The following is a 20,609-nucleotide window of genomic DNA, read 5'->3' as shown; positions in this document are numbered from 1 at the left end:
ATTCCTGGGAGTGGAATTCCTGGGTCAAATGGTATTTCAATTTTTAGTGTTTTGAGGAATATCCACATTGTTTTTCCACAAAGGTTGAACTAATTTACTTTCCTACCAACAGTGTAGGAGGGTTCCCCTTTCTCTATATCCTCACCAGCATTTGTTGTTCCTAGTCTTTTGGTCTTTTGGATGTTGGCCATCCTAACTGGTGTGAGGAGGTATCTCACTGTGCTTTTAATTGACATTTCCCTGTTGATTAGTGATGTGGAGCATCTTTTCATGTACCTGTTGACCTTCTGAATTTCTTGTTTGGAGAAGTGTCTGTTCATATCCTCCACCCATTTTTTTAATCAGGTTATTTGCTTTTTGAATGTTGAGGAGGGTGAGCTCTTTATATATTTTGGATGTTAACCCTTTGTCAGATATGTCATTTACAAATATATTCTCCCATTCTGTAGGATGCCTTTTTGTCCTGATGATGGTGTCCTTTGCTGTACAGAAGCTTTTTAGCTTGATTTAGTCCCATTTGTTCATTTTTGCTTTTGTTTCCCTTGCCCTAGGAGATATTAAAACTGCTCTCTTAAAGACAAAGTATGATCTATAGAGTAACATATGTCTCTTGAGTTCTAATTTCAGTTCTCTTACACTAGTTACATGGCCATGAAAGTTCAAATAACTTACTACGTTAGCTTCAGTTTCCTCCAGCATAATGGGAGCATAAAAATACCACTCTGGCCAGTCTGTTATAAAGACAAAGACAGCACTAAGTACAAAGTGTCTGACTTAGACTTAAGTGCAAATATCATCTTCCCTTATTAGCACTATATGCTTTCCTTGCTTTCCATCAAACAAACTCTTATTTCTAAACTTAGCTCAATCATCAGTAAAGTCCTCCTGATCTTGTCACCTATAGCCTCTTCTCAGACGATAGCTCATTTCACTGCAGCTACTCTAATTACTGTTGCTTTTGAATAACCAAGACTTGCTCCTTGAATATACTGTTCCCAGGGGTCACGTGGCTAACTCCATCCTCCAAAATGTTGTTCAGATTTCACGTCCAAAGTTCAATTTATAGTCTTAATTTATAATCATAAACTGCTTCCCTCCATCTTTGTAGCATCTATGTGCCAAAGATGGCATAATGACTTGTTCCTTAAATAAGAAATTGAATAACTGAATACAACCAGATTTTCACTGTTTCTTACATCCAATAAATTAAATTGACCTTCCTGTGAAAAGAAAGCAATAAACATATCAGAAGTGAAGCTTAATCTATTAGTTCAATATGAAAATTAATTACCTTGAGGCACTAAAAAATCATTATCTAAAGTAGAAATTTTATTTAGGGTGACCTCAGAGCACAGAAAAAAAAACCCTAAATGACCAAACTTAAACTTATGTAAAGAAACTGTGAGAGGAGGAGCCAAGATGGCAGCATGAGTAGGACAGTGGAATCTCCTCCCAAAAGCATAAATATTTTTGAAAATAGAACAAATACAAATACCCATAAAAGAGAGACCAAAAGATACAGAACAACAGCCAGGCTACAATCTACACGTGGGAGAACCCAGTGCCCCATGAAGGGGGTAAGATAAAAGCCATGGCCTGACAGGACCCGACCGCCCCTCACCCCAGGTCCCAGTGGGAGGAGAGAAGTTGGAGTGGGGTGGGAGAGGGAGCCCAGAACTGCTAAATACCCAGCCCTAGTCATCCGCACCAGGAGTGCAGATACACAGTGCGTGGTATGCTGGATACTAGGGAAACAGAACAGTAAAACCTGTGAGTGGGTCCCCACAGCCAGTGCTCCTGGGACAAAAGAGAAACAAGTGCTTTTTGAAAGTCTTAAAGGGACATGGACCCCACAGTTGAACATAAGCATCCCAGCACACTAAGCCCAGCAGATGGGAATCCTGGGGAACTCCAGGTGCACTAACCCCCAGGGATGCAGGGCAGCTCTGAGGCCTCTGACTGGGATAAACAGCCTCCTGCCCATTCTGCCTCTGGCACAGCCCTGCCATAGCAGAGCAGCAGCCTGAAAGTGGCCACACCCACAGCAACCACGTGGAGCTTACTCCACAGCGGCCAGGCAAGAATCAGAGACCCCATTTGTGTGCAACTGCCCAGCACAAGCCACTAGAGGTTGCCATTCTCCCAGGAAAGGAAGGCCAGGAGCAAGTGGAAAGGGACTTGGTTCTCCCAGCTGACACATGCACCAACTGCCGACTACCACCTCTATCACCATGAAAAGTCAGAAGAATTTGATCCAGACCAGAATAACCCAGACATCCTCCTCTGAGAGGGAATCTGGGGAGATAGGTTTAACCAGTCTTCCTGAAAAAGAATTCAAAATAAAGGTCATAACCATGCTGATGGACTTGCCAAGAAATATGCAAGAGCTAAGGAGGGAGAATACAGAAATAAAACAGTCTCTGGAAGTACGTAAAAGCAGAATGAATGACATGCAAGAGGCCATTAATGGAATAGAAATCAGAGAACAGGAACACAGAGAAGCTGATGCAGAGAGAGGTAAAAGGATCTCCAGGAATGAAAAAATATTAAGAGAACTGTGTGACCAATTGAAATGGAACAATATCTGCATTATAGGGGTACCAGGAGAAGAAGAAGAGAGAAAAGGGGATAGAAAGTGTCTTTGAAGAAATAATTGCTGAAAAATTCCCCAAACTGCAGGAGGAAATAACCTCTCACACCAAGGAAGCACACAGAACTCCCAACACAAGGGACCCAGGGAGGACAACACCAAGACACAAGACACATAATAATTAAAACGACAAAGGTCAAAGACAAGAACAGAGTATTAAAGGCAGCCAGAGAGAGAAAAAAGTTCACCTAAAAAGGAAAACCCATCAGTTATCATCAGACATCTCAACAAAAACCTTACAGGCCAGAAGAGAATAGCATGATATATTTAATGCAATGAAACAGAAGGGCCTCGAACCAAGGATACTGTATCCAGCATGATTATCGTTTAAGTATGAAGGGGGGATTAAACAATTCCCAGGCAAGCAAAAGTTGAGGGAATTTGCCTCCCACAAACTACCTCTACAGGATATTTTAGAGGGACTACTCTAGATGGAAGCACTCTTAAGGCTAAAAAGATGTCACTAGAGAAAATAAAATCACACCAAAGAAAGCAGACCAACCAAACACTAACTGAAGGAAAAAATTAAAATCAACTATCCACAAAAGCAGCCAAAGGAAACAAGAGAGAACTGAATGAAACACCTAACATAAAGAATGGAAGAGGAAGAATAAGAAGGGAGAGAAATAAAAAATCCTCAGACGGTGTTTATAATAGCTTATAAGAGAGTTAAGTTAGACTGTTAGATAGTAAAGAAGCTACCCTTGAACCTTTAGTAACCACAAATCCAAAGCTTGCAGTGGCAATAAGTACATATCTATCAATAATCACCCTAAATGTAAATGGACTGAATGTACCAATCAAAAGACACAGAGTAATAGAATGGATAAGAAAGCAAGACCCATCTATACACTGCTTAGAAGAGTCTCACCTCAAACCCAAAGACATGCATAGACTAAAAGTCAAGGGATGGAAAATGATGTTTCATGGAAAGAACAAGGAGAAAAAAGCAGGTGTTGTTCTACTAGTATCAGACAAAATAGACTTCAAATCAAATAAAGTCACAAGAGGTAAAAAAGGACATTATATAATGATAAAAGAGTCAATCCAACAAGAGGATATAACCATTATAAATATATATGCACCCAATACAGGAGCACCAACACATGTGAAACAAATACTAACAGAATTAAAAGAGGAAATAGAATGCAAAGCATTTATTTTAGGAGACTTCAGCACACCACTTACTCCAAAGGACAGATCAACCAGACAGAAAATAAGTAAGGACACAGAGGCAGTGAACAACACACTAGAACAGATGGACCTAATAGACATCTATAGAAATCTACATCCAAAAGCAACAGGATACACATTCTTCTCAAGTACACATGGAACAATCTCCAGAATAGACCACATACTAGACCACAAAAAGAGCCTCAGTAAATTCCATAAGATTGAAATTCTACCAACCAACTTCTCAGACCACAAAGGTATAAAACTAGAAATAAATTGTACAAAGAAAGCAAAAAGGCTCACAAACACAAGGAGGCTTAACAACATGCTCCTAAATAATCAATGGATCAATGACCAAATCAAAATAGAGACCAAGAAATATATGGAAACAAATGACAGCAAAAACACAAAGCCCCAACTTCTGTGGAATGCAGTGAAAGCAGTTGTAAGAGGAAAGTATATAACAATTCAGGCATATTTAAAGAAGGAAGAACAATCCCAAATGAATAGTGTAACGTCACAATTATCGAAATTGGAAAAAGAACAAACGAGGCCTAAAGTCAGCAGAATGATGGACATAATACAGATCAGAGAAGAAATAAATAAAATTGAGAAAAAAAAACAATAGAAAAAATCAATGAAACCAAGAGCTGGTTCTTTGAGAAAATAAACAAAATGGATAAGCCCCTAGCCAGACATATTAAGAGAAAAAGAAAATCAACACATATCAACAGAATCAAAAATGAGAAAGGAAAAATCACGAAGGACCCCACAGAAATACAAACAATTATTAGAGAATAGTACAAAAACTATATGCTAACAAGCTGGAAAACCTAGAAGAAATGGAAAACTTCTAGAAAAACACAACCTTCCAAGACTGACAAAGGTAGAAAGAGAAAATCTAAACAGACTAATTACCAGCAAAGAAAGTTTATCAGTAATCAAAAAACTACCCAAGAGCAAAATTCCTGGACCAGATGGATTGACCGCAAAGTTTTATCAGACATGCGGAGAAGACATAATACCCATTCTCCTTAAAGATTTCCAAAAAATAGAAGAAGAGGGAATACTTCCAGACTCATTCTATGAAGCCAGCATCACCCTAATATCAAAACTAGGCAAAGACCCCACCAAAAAAGAAAGTTATAGATGAATATCCCTGATTAACCTAGATGCAAAAATACTCAACAACATATTATCAAACCAAATTCAAAAGTACATCACGAGGATCAGACACCATGATCAGATGGGATTCATCTCAGGGATGCAAGGATGGTACAACATTCAAAAATCAATCAACATCATCCACCATATAAACAAAAGAAAGAATGAAATCACATGATAATCTCCATAGATGCTGAAAAAGCATTTAACAAAATTCAACATCCATTCATGGTAAAAATTCTCAGCAAAATGGGTATAGAGTGCAAGTACCTCAGCATAATAAAGGCCATATATGAAAATCCCACAGCCAAGATCATACTGAACAGCGAGAAGCTGAAAGCATTTCCTCTAGGATCAGGAACAAGACAGGGATGCCCACTCTCCCCACTGTTACTCAACATATTACTGGAGGTCCTAGCCATGGCAATTAGACAAAACAAAGAAATACAAGGCATCCAGATTGGTAAAAAGAAGTCAAACTGTCACTATGTGCAGATGACATGATATTGCACATAAAAAACCCTAAAGACTCCACTCCAAAACTACTAGAACTGATATCGGAATACAGCAAAGTTGCAGGATACAATTTAATACACAGAAGTCTGAGGCTTTCCTATATACTAACAATGAACTAATAGAAAGAGAAACCAGGAAAACAATTGCATTTACAATTGCATAAAAAAATAAAATACCTAGGAATAAACCTAACCAAGGAAGTGAAAGACCTACACCCTGAATACTATAAGATGTTCTTTGGAGAAATTAAAGATGACACTAAAAAATGGAAACTCATCCCATGCACCTGGCTAGGATGAATTAATATTGTCAAAATTGCCATCCTGCCCAAAGCAACCTTCAGATTTAATGCAATCCCTATCAAATTACCAATAGCATTCTTCAATGAACTGGAACAAATAGTTCTGAAATTCATATGAAACCACCAAAGAACCTGAAGAGCCAAAGCAATCCTGAGAAGGAAGAATAAAGTGGGGGGGATCTCACTCCCGAACTTCAAGCTCTACTACAAAGCCACAATAATCAAGACAGTTTGGTACTGGCACAAGAACAGAGCCACAGACCAGTGGAACACAATAGAGTTTCCAGACATTAACCCAAACATATATGGTCAATTAATATATGATAAAAGAGCCATGGACATACAATGGGGAAATGACAGCCTCTTCAACAGCTGGTGTTGGCAAAACTGGACAGCGACATGTAAGAGAATGAAACTGGATCACTGTCTTCTAACCCCATACACAAAAGTAAATTCGAAATAGATCAAAGACCTAAATGTAAGCCATGAAACCATAAAACTCTTAAAAAAAAACATAGGCAAAAATCTCTTGGACATAAACATGAGTGACTTCTTCATGAACATATCTCCCTAGGAAAGGAAACAAAAGCAAAAATGAACAAGTGGGACCATATCAAGCCGAAAAGCTTCTGTACAGCAAAGGATGCCATCAATAGAACAAAAAGGTACCCTACAGTATGGGAGAATATATTCATAAATGACAGATCCGATAAAGGGTTGACATCCAAAATATATAAAGAGCTCACACACCTCAACAAATAAAAAATGAAGAATCCAATTAAAAAATTGGCAGAGGAGCTGAACAAATAGTTCTTCAAAGAAGAAACTCAGATGGCCAACAGGCACATGAAAAGATGATCCACATCACTAGTCATCAGAGAAATGCATATTAAAACCTCACCTCACACCAGTAAGGATCGCCACCATCAAAAAGGCAAACAACAACAAATGTTGGCGAGGTTGTGGAGAAATGGAAATCCTCCTACACTGCTGGTGGGGATGTAAATTAGTTCAACCATTGTGGAAAGCAGTAGGGAGGTTCCTCAAAAAGCTCAAAGTAGAAATAACATTTGACCCAGGAATCCCACTTTTAAGAATTTACCCTAAGAATGCAGCAGCCCAATTTGAAAAAGAAAGATGCACTCCTATGTTTATAGCAGCACTATTTATAATAACCAAGACATGGAAGCAACCTAAGTGTCCATCAGTAGATGAATGGATAAAGAAGAGGTGGTACATACACACAATTCAATATTATTCAACCATAAGAAGAAAACAAATCATACCATTTGCAACAACATGGATGGAGTTAGAGGGTATTATGCTCAGTGAAATAAGACAGGCAGAGAAAGACAAGTACCAAATGATTTCACTCATATGTGGAATATAAGAACAAAGGAAAAACTGAAGGAACAAAACAGCAGCAGAATCACAGAACCCAAGAAAGGGCTAACAGTTATGAAAGGGAAAGGGACTTGGGAGGATGGGTGGCAAGGGAGGGATAAGGTTGGGGGAGAAATAAGAGGGCCTTACGATTAGCATGTATAATGCGGTGGGGGGCATGGGGCTAACTGTGCAACACAGGGAAGACAAGTATTGATTTTACAGCATCTTACTATGCTGATGGACAGTGATTAATGGTGTATATCGGGGGGACTTGGTCAAGGGGGAAGTCTAGTAAACATAATGTTCCTCATGTAATAGTAGATTAATGATACCAAAAAAAAAGTCTGTAAAAAAAAAAAAGAATGTTTCATTAACTGACCCAACACTTTGATCCAAGTAACAAGATATCTTAGGTATAGTGGCACAATCACAGTCTGTAGTTCATATCAACAATAGGGTTTATGACTTCAGTGTTGGATCTCAGTACATCGTAATTGTGTAATGGCTATTTAAGTTTTGTTGTTATGTAAGCACAGGCATACCTCAGAGGTGTCGTGTATTCATTTCCAGACCACCACAATATAAATATTACAATAAAATGAGTCAAATGAATTTTCTATTTTTCCAGTGCATATAAAATTTGTTTACACTATTAAGTGTAGTCTAGAAACTGTGCAATAGCATTATGTCTTCAAAAAACAATGTACATACTTTGATTTAAAATTTGTTTATTGCTAAAAGTTGCTAGCCATCATCTGAGCTTTCAGTGAGTCATAATCTGTTTGCTGGTGGACTGTGTTACCTTGATGTTGATGGCTGCTGACTGATCAGGTTGATGCAATGACTGACTCTTCCTTTCATGAATGATTTCTCTGTAGCATGTAGTGCTGCTTGGGAACATTTTACACACAAAACTGGTTTTCAAAATTAGAGTCATTCCTTTCAAACATTGCTGCCAATTTATCAACAAAGCTTATGTAATATTCTAAGTCATTTTTCTTCATTTCAATAGTGTTTACAGAATCTTCATTATTCCATCTCAAGAGACCACTTTCTTTGCTTATCCTAAGAAGCAACTACTCATCCATTCAATCTGTATCATGAGATGCAGCAATTTAGTCACATCTCCAGGCTCTACTTATTATGCTAGTTCTCTTGCTATTTTCACCATATCTATAGTTCCTTTCTCCACTGAAATGTTGAACCCCTCAAAGTCATCCATGAAGGTTGGAGGAGAACTTATTCCAAACACCAGTGAATATTGATATTTCGACCTCCTCCCATGAATTATGAATGTTCTAAATGACACCTAGATTGGTGAATTCTTTCCAGAAGATTTTCATTGTACTTTTCCCAGATCCATCAGAAGAATTGCTACCAATGGCAGTGGTAGCCTTATGAAATATATTCTTAAATAATAAAATTTGAAAGTTTAAATGACTCCATGATCCATGGGCTACAGAATGGATGTTGTGTTAGCAGGCATGAGAAAACATCAATCTCCTTGTAGATGTGCATCTCCATGGATAAAGAGATGCATTGTCAATGAGCATTAATTCATGGAAAGAATTTTTTTTTCTGAGCCATAGGTATTAACAGTGAGCTCAAAATATTTTGTAAATCATATTGTACACAGATGTGTTATCATTCATGCTTTGTTGTGCCATTTATAAAGCACAGGCAGAGTAGATTTAGCATAATTCTTAAGGGCCCTAGGATCTTCAAAATGGTAAATAATCATTGGTCTCACCTTAAGGTCACTGTTTGCATTAACCCCTAACAAGAAAGTCAGCCTATTCTTTAAAGTTTGAAACCAGTCATTGACTTCTCCTTCCAATATAAAATTATTTCATCCACACTGAAAAATCTGTTGTTTAGTAGCTACTTTCATTCATTATCATAGCTAGAGCTGTTGGAAAACTTGCTGCAGCCTCTCCATCAGTACTTGCTCCTTTTCCTTGACACTCTTATTTTATGGAGACAGCTTTTTTCCTTAAACCTAATGAACCAACTTCTGTTAGCTTCCAACTTTCCTTCTGCAGCTTCCTTCTCTCTGTCAGCCTTCATAGATTTGAAGAGAGTTAGGGTCTTGCATGGATTAGACTTTAGCATAAGGGAATGTTCTTAGTTCAATCTTCTATTCAGACCACTAAAAAAGGCCATTTTGCTTTTTTACCATTCATGTGTTCACTGAAGTAGCAATTTAAATTTCCTTTAAGAACTGTTCCTTTACATTCACAACTTGTCTGTTTGGTTCAAGAGGTCTAGCTTTCAGCCTATCTCTCTTTTAACATGTTTTCCTTACTAAGCTTAATCATTTCTAGTTCTTTTTTTTAAATTGAGAGATATGAGACTCCTTCTTTCACTTTAGCACTTAAGAGACCACTCTAGGGTTGTTAATTAGCCTGTTTGAATATTGTGTCTCAGGGAATAGTGAGTCTTGTGGAGAGGGAGAGAGGCCGAGGGGGATATCTGGTCAGTGGAACAATCAGAATACACACAACATTTATTGATGTAAGATCACCGTCTTATATAGGTGCAGTTTGTTTCATCCCAAAACAATGATAGTAGTAACACTAAAGATAACTGATCACAGATCACCATAACAAATATAATAATGATGAAAAAATTAGAAATATTGTGAGAATTACCAAAATATGACACAAAAACAAAGTGAGAAAATGCTTTTGGAAAAATGATACCGGTAGACTTGCCTGACTCAGGGTTGCCACAAACCTTTAGTTTGTAAAAAAACTCAATGCCTGTGAAGTGCAGTAAAGCAAATTGCAATAAAATGGGGCATGTCCATGAAGTCATAGGAGATCTGAGTTTAGACTGGAGCATGTGGATTCAAATTATGCTATATTCAAGTATGAAAATATAGAAGACATAATGTCCATTTTATAAAACACCATAAATTGAATAGATAGAATCATCTAAATTCAGTAAATAAATATAAAGTCCTTCCCATAAAAATGGCTTATTAAGGTGAAAGAGCCAAATAATTTTGTATAAGTTAAATGGTAATCCCCAGAGATTCACCTCCAACTCAACATTTAAAAAAGTATGTTTCTACTCAACTTTCTATGGTAACTTACTATCCCAGTCGTATTTGTCATGGATTTTCTTTTTTTTATTAAAGTATCATTGGTATAAAATCTTATGATGGTTTCACATACACAACACAGTGGTTCAACATTCACCCATATTATCAATTCCTCATCCTCTCCAGTGGGTTCACTATTAATGTAATAAGATGTCATGGAGTCATAAATTATATTCTCCATGCTGTACTACCATCCCTGAGACCAACCTATATTGTGATTGCTTGCTGATTAATGCGCCTTTAATCCCCTTCTCCCTCCCTGACCACCGCCCTCTCCAACCACTCCCCTTTGGTAACCACTAGTCCCTTCTCAATGTCTATGAATCTACTTCTATTTTGTTCCTTCTGTTTTGTTTTATTTTTATACTCCACAAATGAGTGAAGCCATCTGGTTCTTCTTTCTCCACCTAACTTTTTTCACTGAGCATAATATCCTCTAGCTCCATCCATGTTGTTGCAAGTGGGAGGATTTCTTTTTTTATGACTGAATAATATCCCATGGTGTATATGTACAACCTCTTCTTTATCCATTCATCTACTGATGGACATTTAGGTTGCTTCCATATATTGGCTATTGCAAGTAGTGCAATAATAAATATAGGGGTACATATGTCTTTTTTGAATCATGGATCTTGTTTTCTTTGGGTAAATCCCTAGAAGTGGAATTTCTGGGTCAAATGGTATTTTAGTTTTTAGATTTTTGAGGAACTTCCACATTGCTTGCCACAATGGCTAAGTTAATTTACATTCCCCACCAACAGTGTAGGAGGGTCCTCTTTTCTCCATATCCTCACCAGCATTTGTTGTTTCTTGTCTTTTCATTGTTTGTCCAACCTAACTGTTGTGAGGTAATATCAATTCATTGTGATTTTAATTTGCATTTCCCTAATAATTAGCAATATGGAGCATCTTTTCAAGTGCCTGTTGGCCATCTGAATTTTTTCTTTGGAGACGTGTCTGTTAAGGTCCTCCACCCATTTTTTAATCAGGTTATTTGTTTTTTGGGTTTTGAGGTATGTGAGTTCTTTATATATTTTGGATGTTAACCCCTTATCAAATAAATCATTCAAGAATATATTCTCCCATATTATAGGATGCTTTTTGTTCTGATGATGGTGTCTTTTGCTGTACAGAAGCTTTTTAGTTTGATGTAGTCCCACTTGTTCATTTTTTATTTTATTCATTTTTATTTTGGACTTATTCTTGTTTCTTGAGTAAGCCTGTATTGCTATGTACTTTCCTCTAGAACTGCCTTCATTGCATCCCAAAGGTATTTGGGTGTTGAGTTGTTGTTTTCATTTGTCTCCATATATTGCTTGATCTCAGTTTTTATTTGGTCATTGATGCATTAATTATTTAGAGGCATGTTGTTAAGCCTTCATGTGTTTGTGGGCTTATTTCCTTTGCATAATTTATTTCTAGTTTCATACCTTTGCAGTTTAAGAAGCTGGTTGGCACAATTTCAGTCTTTTCAATTTATTTAGGCTCTTATTATGGCTTCATATGTGATCTATTCTGGAAAACAGTCCATATACACTTAAGAAGAATGTGTATCCTGCTGCTTTTGGGTGGAGTATTCTGTAGATATTTATTAGGTCCATCTATTCTAATATATTGTCCAGTGCTTCTGTCTCCTTACTTATTTTCTTTCTGGGTGATCTGTCTTTTGGTATGAGTGGTATGTTGAAGTCTGTTGAATTCTCCTAAAATGAATGCATTGCATTCTATTTCCCCCTTTAATTCTGTTAGTATTTGTTTTATGCATTTAGGTGTTTGTATATTGTGTGCATATATATTTATAATGGTTATATTCTCTTGTTGGACTGACCTTTTTATCACTGTGTAATATCCTCCTTTGTCTCTTATTACTTTATTTGTTTTGGAATGTATTTTGTCTGACATAAGTACTGCTACTCCTGCTTTTTTCTCCCTATTATTTGCAAGAACTATCTTTTTCCATCCCATTTAGTCTATATATGTCTTTGGGTTTGAAATGAGTCTCTTGTAAGCAGCATATAGATAGGTCTCATTTTTGTATCCATTCTGCCACTCTATGGCTTTTGATTTGTGCATTCAGTTCATTTACATTTAACATGATTATTGATTGATATGTGCTTATCGCCATTTTATTAATTGTTTTCTGGTTGTTTTTATATCTCCTATCTGTTCCTTTGTTTTGTCTCTTATATTCTTCTCTTATTATTTGATGTATTTCTCTAGTGTTGTGATTAGACTTTCTTTTTTTTTCTATCCTTCCCTCCCTCCCTTCTCTTCTCCCTCCCTTCCTTTTTTCTTTCCTTCCTGGCTTTAGATTTATGGTTACCAAAGGTTCAGGGAGAGCTTCCTTACTGTCTAACAGTCTAACTTAGATTACTGATCACTCTATTTTACACACAATCTAGAGGTACTTTTTTCCCTTTCTCTTCCTCCTCCTCTACATTTTATGTATTAGGTCTCCTTTGCTGTACTTTTTATATCCCTTGACTGATTTTATGAGTAGTTGATTAAATTTCATACTTGCTAGGTAATTAATTGGTCTACTATCTTTACTGTAGATTTATTTTCACTTGTGACAGTTATTTAGCCTTAGGAACATTTCCATCTATAGCAGTCTCAACATATCCTGTAGGGCTCGCTTAGTGGTGGTGAATAATTTCAAGTTTTGTTTATCTAAAAATTATTTAATCCTTGCTTCAAATTTAAATGATAATCTTGCCGATAGAGTATTCGTGGTTGGAGGGCCTTCTGTTTCATTAAATTAAATATACTATGCTACTCCCATCTGACTTGTAAAGTTTCTTCTGAGAAGTCTGCTGGTAGCCTGATGGGTTTTACTTTATAAGTAATATTTTTTCTCTCTCTTGCTGCTTTTAGTACTCTCTGCTTGTCCTTGATCTTCAACATTTTAATTATTGTATGTCTTGGTGTTGTCTTCCTGGAGTTCCTTTTGTTAGGGGCTCTCTGTATTTCCATTACCTGTGTCTATTTCCTCCCCAGATTGGTGAAGCTTTCAACAATTTTTTATTACCTCATTGAGATTTTCTATCCCTTTGTCTCCCTCTTCTCTTTTACATACCCCTATTATATGAATATTGTTCCATTTGGATTGGTCACATAACTCTCATTATTATTTCATTCCTAGAGATCCTTTCTTCTCTTTGTTTTTTGTCTTCATTATTTCCTTGCTCCCTAATTTCCAAATCATTTACAACTTCTTCAACCTGTGAAAGTCTGCTATTAAATCCCTCCATTGTATGTTTCATTTAAGATACTGTATTCTTTAGCTCTGAGTGACTCTTTTGTAGGTCATCTTTCTTTTTGTTGAGGTCATCCCTGAGATCTTGGATATTTTTCTGTGAGCATGTTTTTGACTTTTTCTTTGAAGTTTTTATCTAGAAGATTGGTGATTTCAGTTTCATTCAGCCCTCTTTCTGATGTTTTGTCTTGTAGTTTTGTTTGAACAAAATTCCTCTGTCTCTTCATTTTTTCAGTGTTTCCTATGGAGTAATAGCATTATGGAAGTGCCTAGAAGCTCAAGATACTTCCTTTCCAGGACAGAAGCCCCAGCTGTTGGCATGCAGTGGCTGGGTCACCTTTCTGTTTGTCTTATAGTAATCTGATTTCAGGTGAGCTGTGTGGACCATCCATTTTTCACATGCACAGGGAGAAGACTTTATACTGTGTCACTGAAGTTGCTGTGGAGGGAGCCACCCTCTGCCTGACCTGCAGTAATGGCAGGGTCTGTAGGAGGGTGGGACCAGTGCCTGCTGGGAGATAGGCACTCCCTGGGATGGCTCCCACAGCACTTCCCCAGCTGGGCCAAAACTTGGCTGAGAAAGCTGGGAGGGTCTCCCTCTGCCTACCTGGCAGCAAAATCTGGACACCAATGCAGGACCAAGTGGACTGTCTACAGGTCACAGGCCACAAGGAGGAGCTTTGGTGCTGCATTGCCAGCAAGGGGAATGAAGTGTCTGAAGTTCCTGAGACTTCCCAACCTGTTGGGCTGTGGGCAGGCTTGGGATATATTGTCTACCTGCCCTTTCTCCTGAGCAGAGAGCTGTGTGTAATACTTGCCCCTCTGGCACCCCTCCTACTTCTGTGAATTAGTTCAATCTGCCCACTTTGCTTTTGTGTCAGGAGACCAGTAGAGTGTGCCTGTTCTTCACAAGCAGCTGGAATCTCAGCATACCTGAATGTTCCACCTGTCTTTATTGTCCAGCCCCACTAATCACCAGAGCAGCACATAATGTGGGTTTGTGCTCCTGGAACAGATCTCCAGGGCCAGGTGTTCAGGACTCATGGGCTTCTAGTCCCTCCCTGATCCATTTCTCTTCCTCCCACCTGTGGGCTGGGGTTGGGGAAGGGCTTGGGTCCTGCCAGATCTTGGCTTTACCACTTTACCCTTTTCTGTGAGGACTTCTCTTCTTCCAGATGTAGGCAGTCAGTTCTACAGTCTTCAGATCATTTTCAGTTTTGGTTGTATTTTCTGTATTTCTATGTATTATATGTTTTGAGGAGGTTTCTGCCTTGCCTTCTCACTCTGCAATCTTTTTCCCAGAACCTCCAGATTTTCTAGCATTGAATGAAAAGGAGTTGGTAAACAATGACCTAGAGGCCAACTCTAACCATCTATCTGTTTTTGTACAGTCTGTGTGCTAAGAATATATTTTCTTTATAAATTTTTTAATGGCTTAAAAAATCAATATACTTAATGATGAGTGAAAAAATTCAAAATTCAAGTTTGGTGTCTGTAGAAGTTTTACTGTAACATAATTATGTGTATTTGTTAACATATTGTCTATAGCTACCTTTGGTCCAGTAACCGAGTTAAATATGACAAAGACTGGTCAGAAAAGTATAAAATATTTACTATCTATCCCTTTAGAGAAAATTTTTACTGAACCTTATATTAGACTATACACAATTATGAAAAGAACCAGATATTATAGGTCCATACAGACTACTGCAACCCAACTACAAATGCCATATAATTACATGTTAATAAGTCACTATGGTCTCTATTGTCATTAGAACTGTTAATCATTATTGCATCTATTCTGTCTCTTTCTTTAGCATTAATCATTTCAATACCAACCCAGCACTGTACCTTTTGATAGACTTAAAATAAGGACTACTTGTCCTTCTATTTGTATAAACTGTAGCTGCTGACATCATCCTATGATTGGAATAAGCCTCAAATTCAAATATGCCTTTATGGAGGTCCTATAAACAGTAGTACAAACAATTTCATGAAAGTTTACACTAGCAATTCTTTTAATTTTCAATTAAGCTAATAAATGGGAGGTCATTTATACATTCTCCCTTCCCATGTGATTCATGATATTTCAACTTACTATGATTTATTTCAACCATGGCAGAAATATATTTCTGATCTCCTTTGCCTTGTGCTGTTTTTCAATAATGCAGATCCCTTCCAACATACTACATTTTTTAGATTTTTTCTATACTCACTGTCTATAATCTACTTCCCCAAGCACTAGGTTATAACCTGTATGAAGGTGAGAATTTTTATCAGGTGTTCTGTTTTATTTCTTTTTGTTGTTGTTGTTCATTAAAGTATCCCCAGTGCTTAAAACAATATCTGACACTTATTAGCCACTGACTTTGTATTATTTGGAAAATTTCTTCCCTGAAACTTTTGCATGAACTTTGATAAGGCTAGTGAAACTCCTCACTGTTCTCAAAACATACTTACAGTGCTGTATTATAAGTTTTAGTATAGTGATCATCTCAATATATCATGTGGTTTTTGAAACTAGAACTTCTTTAATCTTTGTCTTCAAATAAATGTTTGCTGAGAGAAAGAAGAAATGAATGAAATCTTGAAGCACTTCATTAATTAGCTTCTAAATCTAAGGTTAGAATTAATTTGCTATATCTCACAATTTCTTAAATAGCAAAATAGTAACAAAAATTTATCTGAAAAATATCTTCCAAATGATTCTCCATATAAATATATGAAATTCTAGGTTGGCTTAAGGCATTTGGGTTGGGAGGGTAGTAATTTTATTTAACAAATACTTCAAAGCAACTACTCTGTACACGGCTACATCTAGAACTGGGGTGGTCCACACACTGCTCAGGTTCAAGTCCTCATAGGTGGTGAATGGAGGAGCATTGTTCTCCAGTAACTCATTTACAGGAACTCAAATTACATCCTGAGGAATATATTTTAAAATGTCTCTCAGAATTTTAGTTTGATAAATTAATACTGGCATTTTTCTCCTCTAAATGTCAGTAATATCACTTGAAGCTGAGTTACTGTTTCAGTGCAAAAGCCCTCTACCCTCTCCTTGGCAGCTACCTTTTCAGAGTGAAAAGGTGGTAGGGAAATCTTGATTTTTATTCTAATTGAAACTATTATGCTGTCTTGTACTTTTCTTAAGAAAAGGAGAGAAGTAATCCAGGAAACTATCATTTCCCAGGGAACAGAAAACATAGATTGCATTTGGTAAATAAAAAGCACTGAGACTACCAGTTTCCTTTGAGGCTATTTTCACACAGCCCACATTACAGTCACCCAGTTGTCCTTGATTTTAAGTACTCTCACAGTTAACTGTGCACAGTTAATCATAAAATAGAATGAACAGCCATTTAATGATATGCTAATAGATCGTGTCACAAACCAAAGGATCATCTCACAGACCAAAGGAATAATGCCTGGGTAAAATAAAAATGCTCTGTGAATTCATCTATAAGAGTCTGCATGCTGCAGAATTTGTACTTTGACCACAGAAACAGGACCAGTGCCTACGGTTATCATCTTAGCTTGGGCTGCTTTAACAAAATACCAAAGGCTAGGTGGTTTAAACAACAGATATTTATTTCTCACAATTTTGGAAGCTGGGTTGTCTAAGATCAAGGTGCTGGCAGATTCTCTTCTAGGTGAGAACCCTCTAGCTGGCTTATAGACAGCATCATTATATGGCCTTTCCTTAGTTTGTATTGTTCTTATAAGGGCAGTCATCCCATCCTGAGGCCCTGACCCTTAAGATCTCATCAAAACCTAATTGCCTTTCAAAAGCCCCACCTTCAAATACCATTATTTGGATATTAGGGTTTTACCAAACGAGTTTTGGGGAAATACAACCACTCAGCCCATTACAGTCATACAAACTGTACCATGCACAAGCCTGATAGGGTGCCAGAGTCAGCAAACTATAGCCTGTTATCCATTTTAGTAAATAAAGTTTGATTAGAACATAGTTATACTCATTTGATAATGTATTATGTGCGGTGGCTTTTGTACTTCAGCAGCCAATATAAGTACTTGTGACAGTGACTACATGGCCCACAAAGCCTAAAATATTCACTCTGTCCTTTTAAAGAAAAGTGTATGAGACTCCTGTTCTAGATCACTCCATTATTTGAGACAGTCCTGTGAGAATACCTGTAATTCGGCAACTACAGTTCAGGGCTTCTCAAGGTCAAACATTCATAAGGATCTTCTAGAGAGCTTGTTAAAACATGGATTCTTGGGCCCCACCCCCAGATACCCTGTTCAGTAGGTTAGGTTGGGGCCCAGGAATTGGCATTTCTAACAGATGTCTGGAGGATATAGATACTGCTAGTCCAGAGTCCACACTTTGAGTAGCACGGCTTTAGAAAATAATTGTCAAGAAAACTGATACTCTTCAGTGTTTGCTCAATTGGGGAAATTATTGGTATACAAAATGATAAAATATGTTGAAAGGTTGGAATATTTAAGATAAGTATTGTAATGATGTAATAACAGTGACAAAGGACTGTGTTTAGTAGAAGCAGGTACAGTGTTTTATACACACTGTTTAATTTCATTCTCACAATTTCGATTTATTTTTCACAGTATTTTAATCATATAAGTACTATAATTTACCCTTTCTGTGAATAAATTGAGGTTTGTACTGTTGAATAAATTTGTTGAAAAATACACGTCAATAAGAGAAGAAAATAGATTCAAAGCGGGGCTTTCTTACTCCAAATTCCATACATGTAATCCCTCTTCTATATATAAAAAAATCTGATCTATGATTCTTGAGCATGTGACAAATTTGGCTAAATAAAAGAACATTACTGGCAATTCCAATCTTCAAACTAATGGAATAAGTGAAATGTGAATATTGTATCCAAATAACTTTTATTTTTTTTTATTTTCTCTAATCCATATAACTAATTTGTTATATTTTTATGAAAAATACTGATGTGTGTGTGGAATAATTTGTAAAACAAAGAGCAACAATAGTATCTACTTTGAATTATATGGTCAAATTACTTTTGCTATACCATCAATGCCAAACTGAAAATCTGTTTCTTAAGTTTACTTGGGGAAAATTTTCTGCCTTCAGTACAGCATACTTATCATATTTAACAATAAATTCTGTTCACCATATTTACCAACAAATCAGATAACATACATATGTGCATATGTTGAGGAAAAACTATTCAGCAAGCCTGCTCATAAGCACTTTCAAATTTTAGTTCATTTGATACTGATAATAACACTGTACAACAGGTTTTATACCCGTCTCATTTTACAGATGAGGGAATTGATGAGGCACAGATAGAACATGTATTTTGTCCAAGGACATGCTATAAGAAAATGGTAGTGCAGGGTTTGAGTCTAAAAGCCTTTGACCCCAGCACCTATGATTTTAGCAGATTTCAACATGTTGGGAGAGGCAGGTAAAATCCTGAATGTCAGATTTATTGGAATCTTTCATATTTTATAATTCTAACCCAAGAACGAATTATTTCCACAATAATAGAAAGGGTTTAAAGAGCCATAGATACTGTCTCCTCTTTGTCATTATAACTCTATCCATTCCAGTAACTTATCCAGCTTTCTTGTGTAAAGTTCCCTTATCACCTTTGTGATGTAGGACTTGTCTGGTGGTTTACTATATTTGTGGAATAATATATCTCTGCTAAGTAAGATACACTATTATTTGCCCTGAGTATCTAATGGATCGAATTTAAATGAAACCCATGAAATTTCCAGTAAATATCTTACAGGTAAATTGTACATATTGATATTTACATGATAGTAGGTAATGGTTTTAAATGTCTCTCCCAGTGTGCACATGAGTGATGGGGAATTTTCTTTCATTAAGATATCATTAATATACACTCTTATGAAAGTTTCTCAAGAAAACAATATGGTAACCACATTCACCCATATTATCAAGACCCCCCCTACCCTACTGCAGTCACTGGCCATCAGTGTACTAAGATGCTGCAGAGTCACTACTTGTCTTCTCTGTGCTACACTGTCTTCCCCATGACCCACACACAGCATGTAAAGTAATCATAATACCCCTCAATCCCCTTCTCCCTCCCTCACTACCCACCCTTCCCTTTGGTAACCACTAGTCCCTTCTTGGAGTTTGTGAGTCTGCTGCTGTTTTGTTCTTTCAGTTTTGCTTCGTTGTTATACTCCACAAATGAGGGAAATCATTTCGTATTTGTCTTTCTCTGCCTGACTTTATTACACTATGCATAATACACTCTAGCTCCAACCATGTTGTTGAAAATGGCAGGATTTGTTTCTTAAGGCTGAATAGTATTCCATTGTGTATATGTACCACTCTTCTTTATCCATTCATCTACTGATGGACACTTAGGTAGCTTCCACATCTTCACTATTGTAAATAGTGCTGCGATGAACATAGGGGTGCATATGTGTTTTTGAATCTGAGATCTAGCTTTCTTTGCATAAATTCCTAAGAGTGAATTTCCCAGGTCAAATGCTATTTCTATTTTTAGTTTTTGAGGAACCTCCATATTACTTTCCACAATGGTTGAACTAGTTTATGTTCCTACCAGCAGTGTAGGAGGGTTCCCCTTTCTCCACAACCTCACCAGCATTTGTTGTTTCTTGTCTTTCCTATTTTGGCCATCCAAACTGGTATGAGGTGATATCTTACTGTGCTTTTAATTTGCATTTCTCTGATGATTAGCAATGTGGTGCAACTTTTCATATGCCAGTTGGCCATCTGAATTTCTTCTTTGGAGAATTGTCTGTTCATATCATCTGCCCATTTTTAAATTGAGTTATTTGCTTTCTGGGTGTTGAGGCATGTGATTTCTTTATATATTTTGGATGTTAACTCCTGGTCAGATATGTCTTTTTCGGATATATTCTCCTATACTGTAGGATGTATTTTTGTTCTGCTGATGGTGTCCTTTGCTGTACAGAAGGTTTTTAGCTTGATGTAGTCCCATTTGTTCATTTTTGTTTTGGTTTCCCTTGCCCGAGGAGACATGTTCATGAAAAAATTGCTCATATTTATATTCAAGAAATTTTTGCCTATGTT

At 36.9% G+C, this 20,609-nt stretch overlaps 1 long non-coding RNA gene across 1 annotated transcript in view; it reads left to right on the top strand.

Moving 5' to 3' along the window:
- The window catches only part of LOC140844276 (uncharacterized), a 414,430-nt gene that overhangs the window by 175,355 nt on the left and 218,466 nt on the right, over positions 1-20,609 (top strand). The window lies entirely within an intron of this gene.

This window comes from Manis javanica, chromosome 11 (assembly GCF_040802235.1).
Source record: "Manis javanica isolate MJ-LG chromosome 11, MJ_LKY, whole genome shotgun sequence".
NCBI classification, from domain to species: Eukaryota; Metazoa; Chordata; class Mammalia; order Pholidota; family Manidae; genus Manis; species Manis javanica.
The sequence above is the reverse complement of the archived record's forward strand: the minus strand, read 5'-3'. Positions and strand labels throughout refer to the sequence as shown.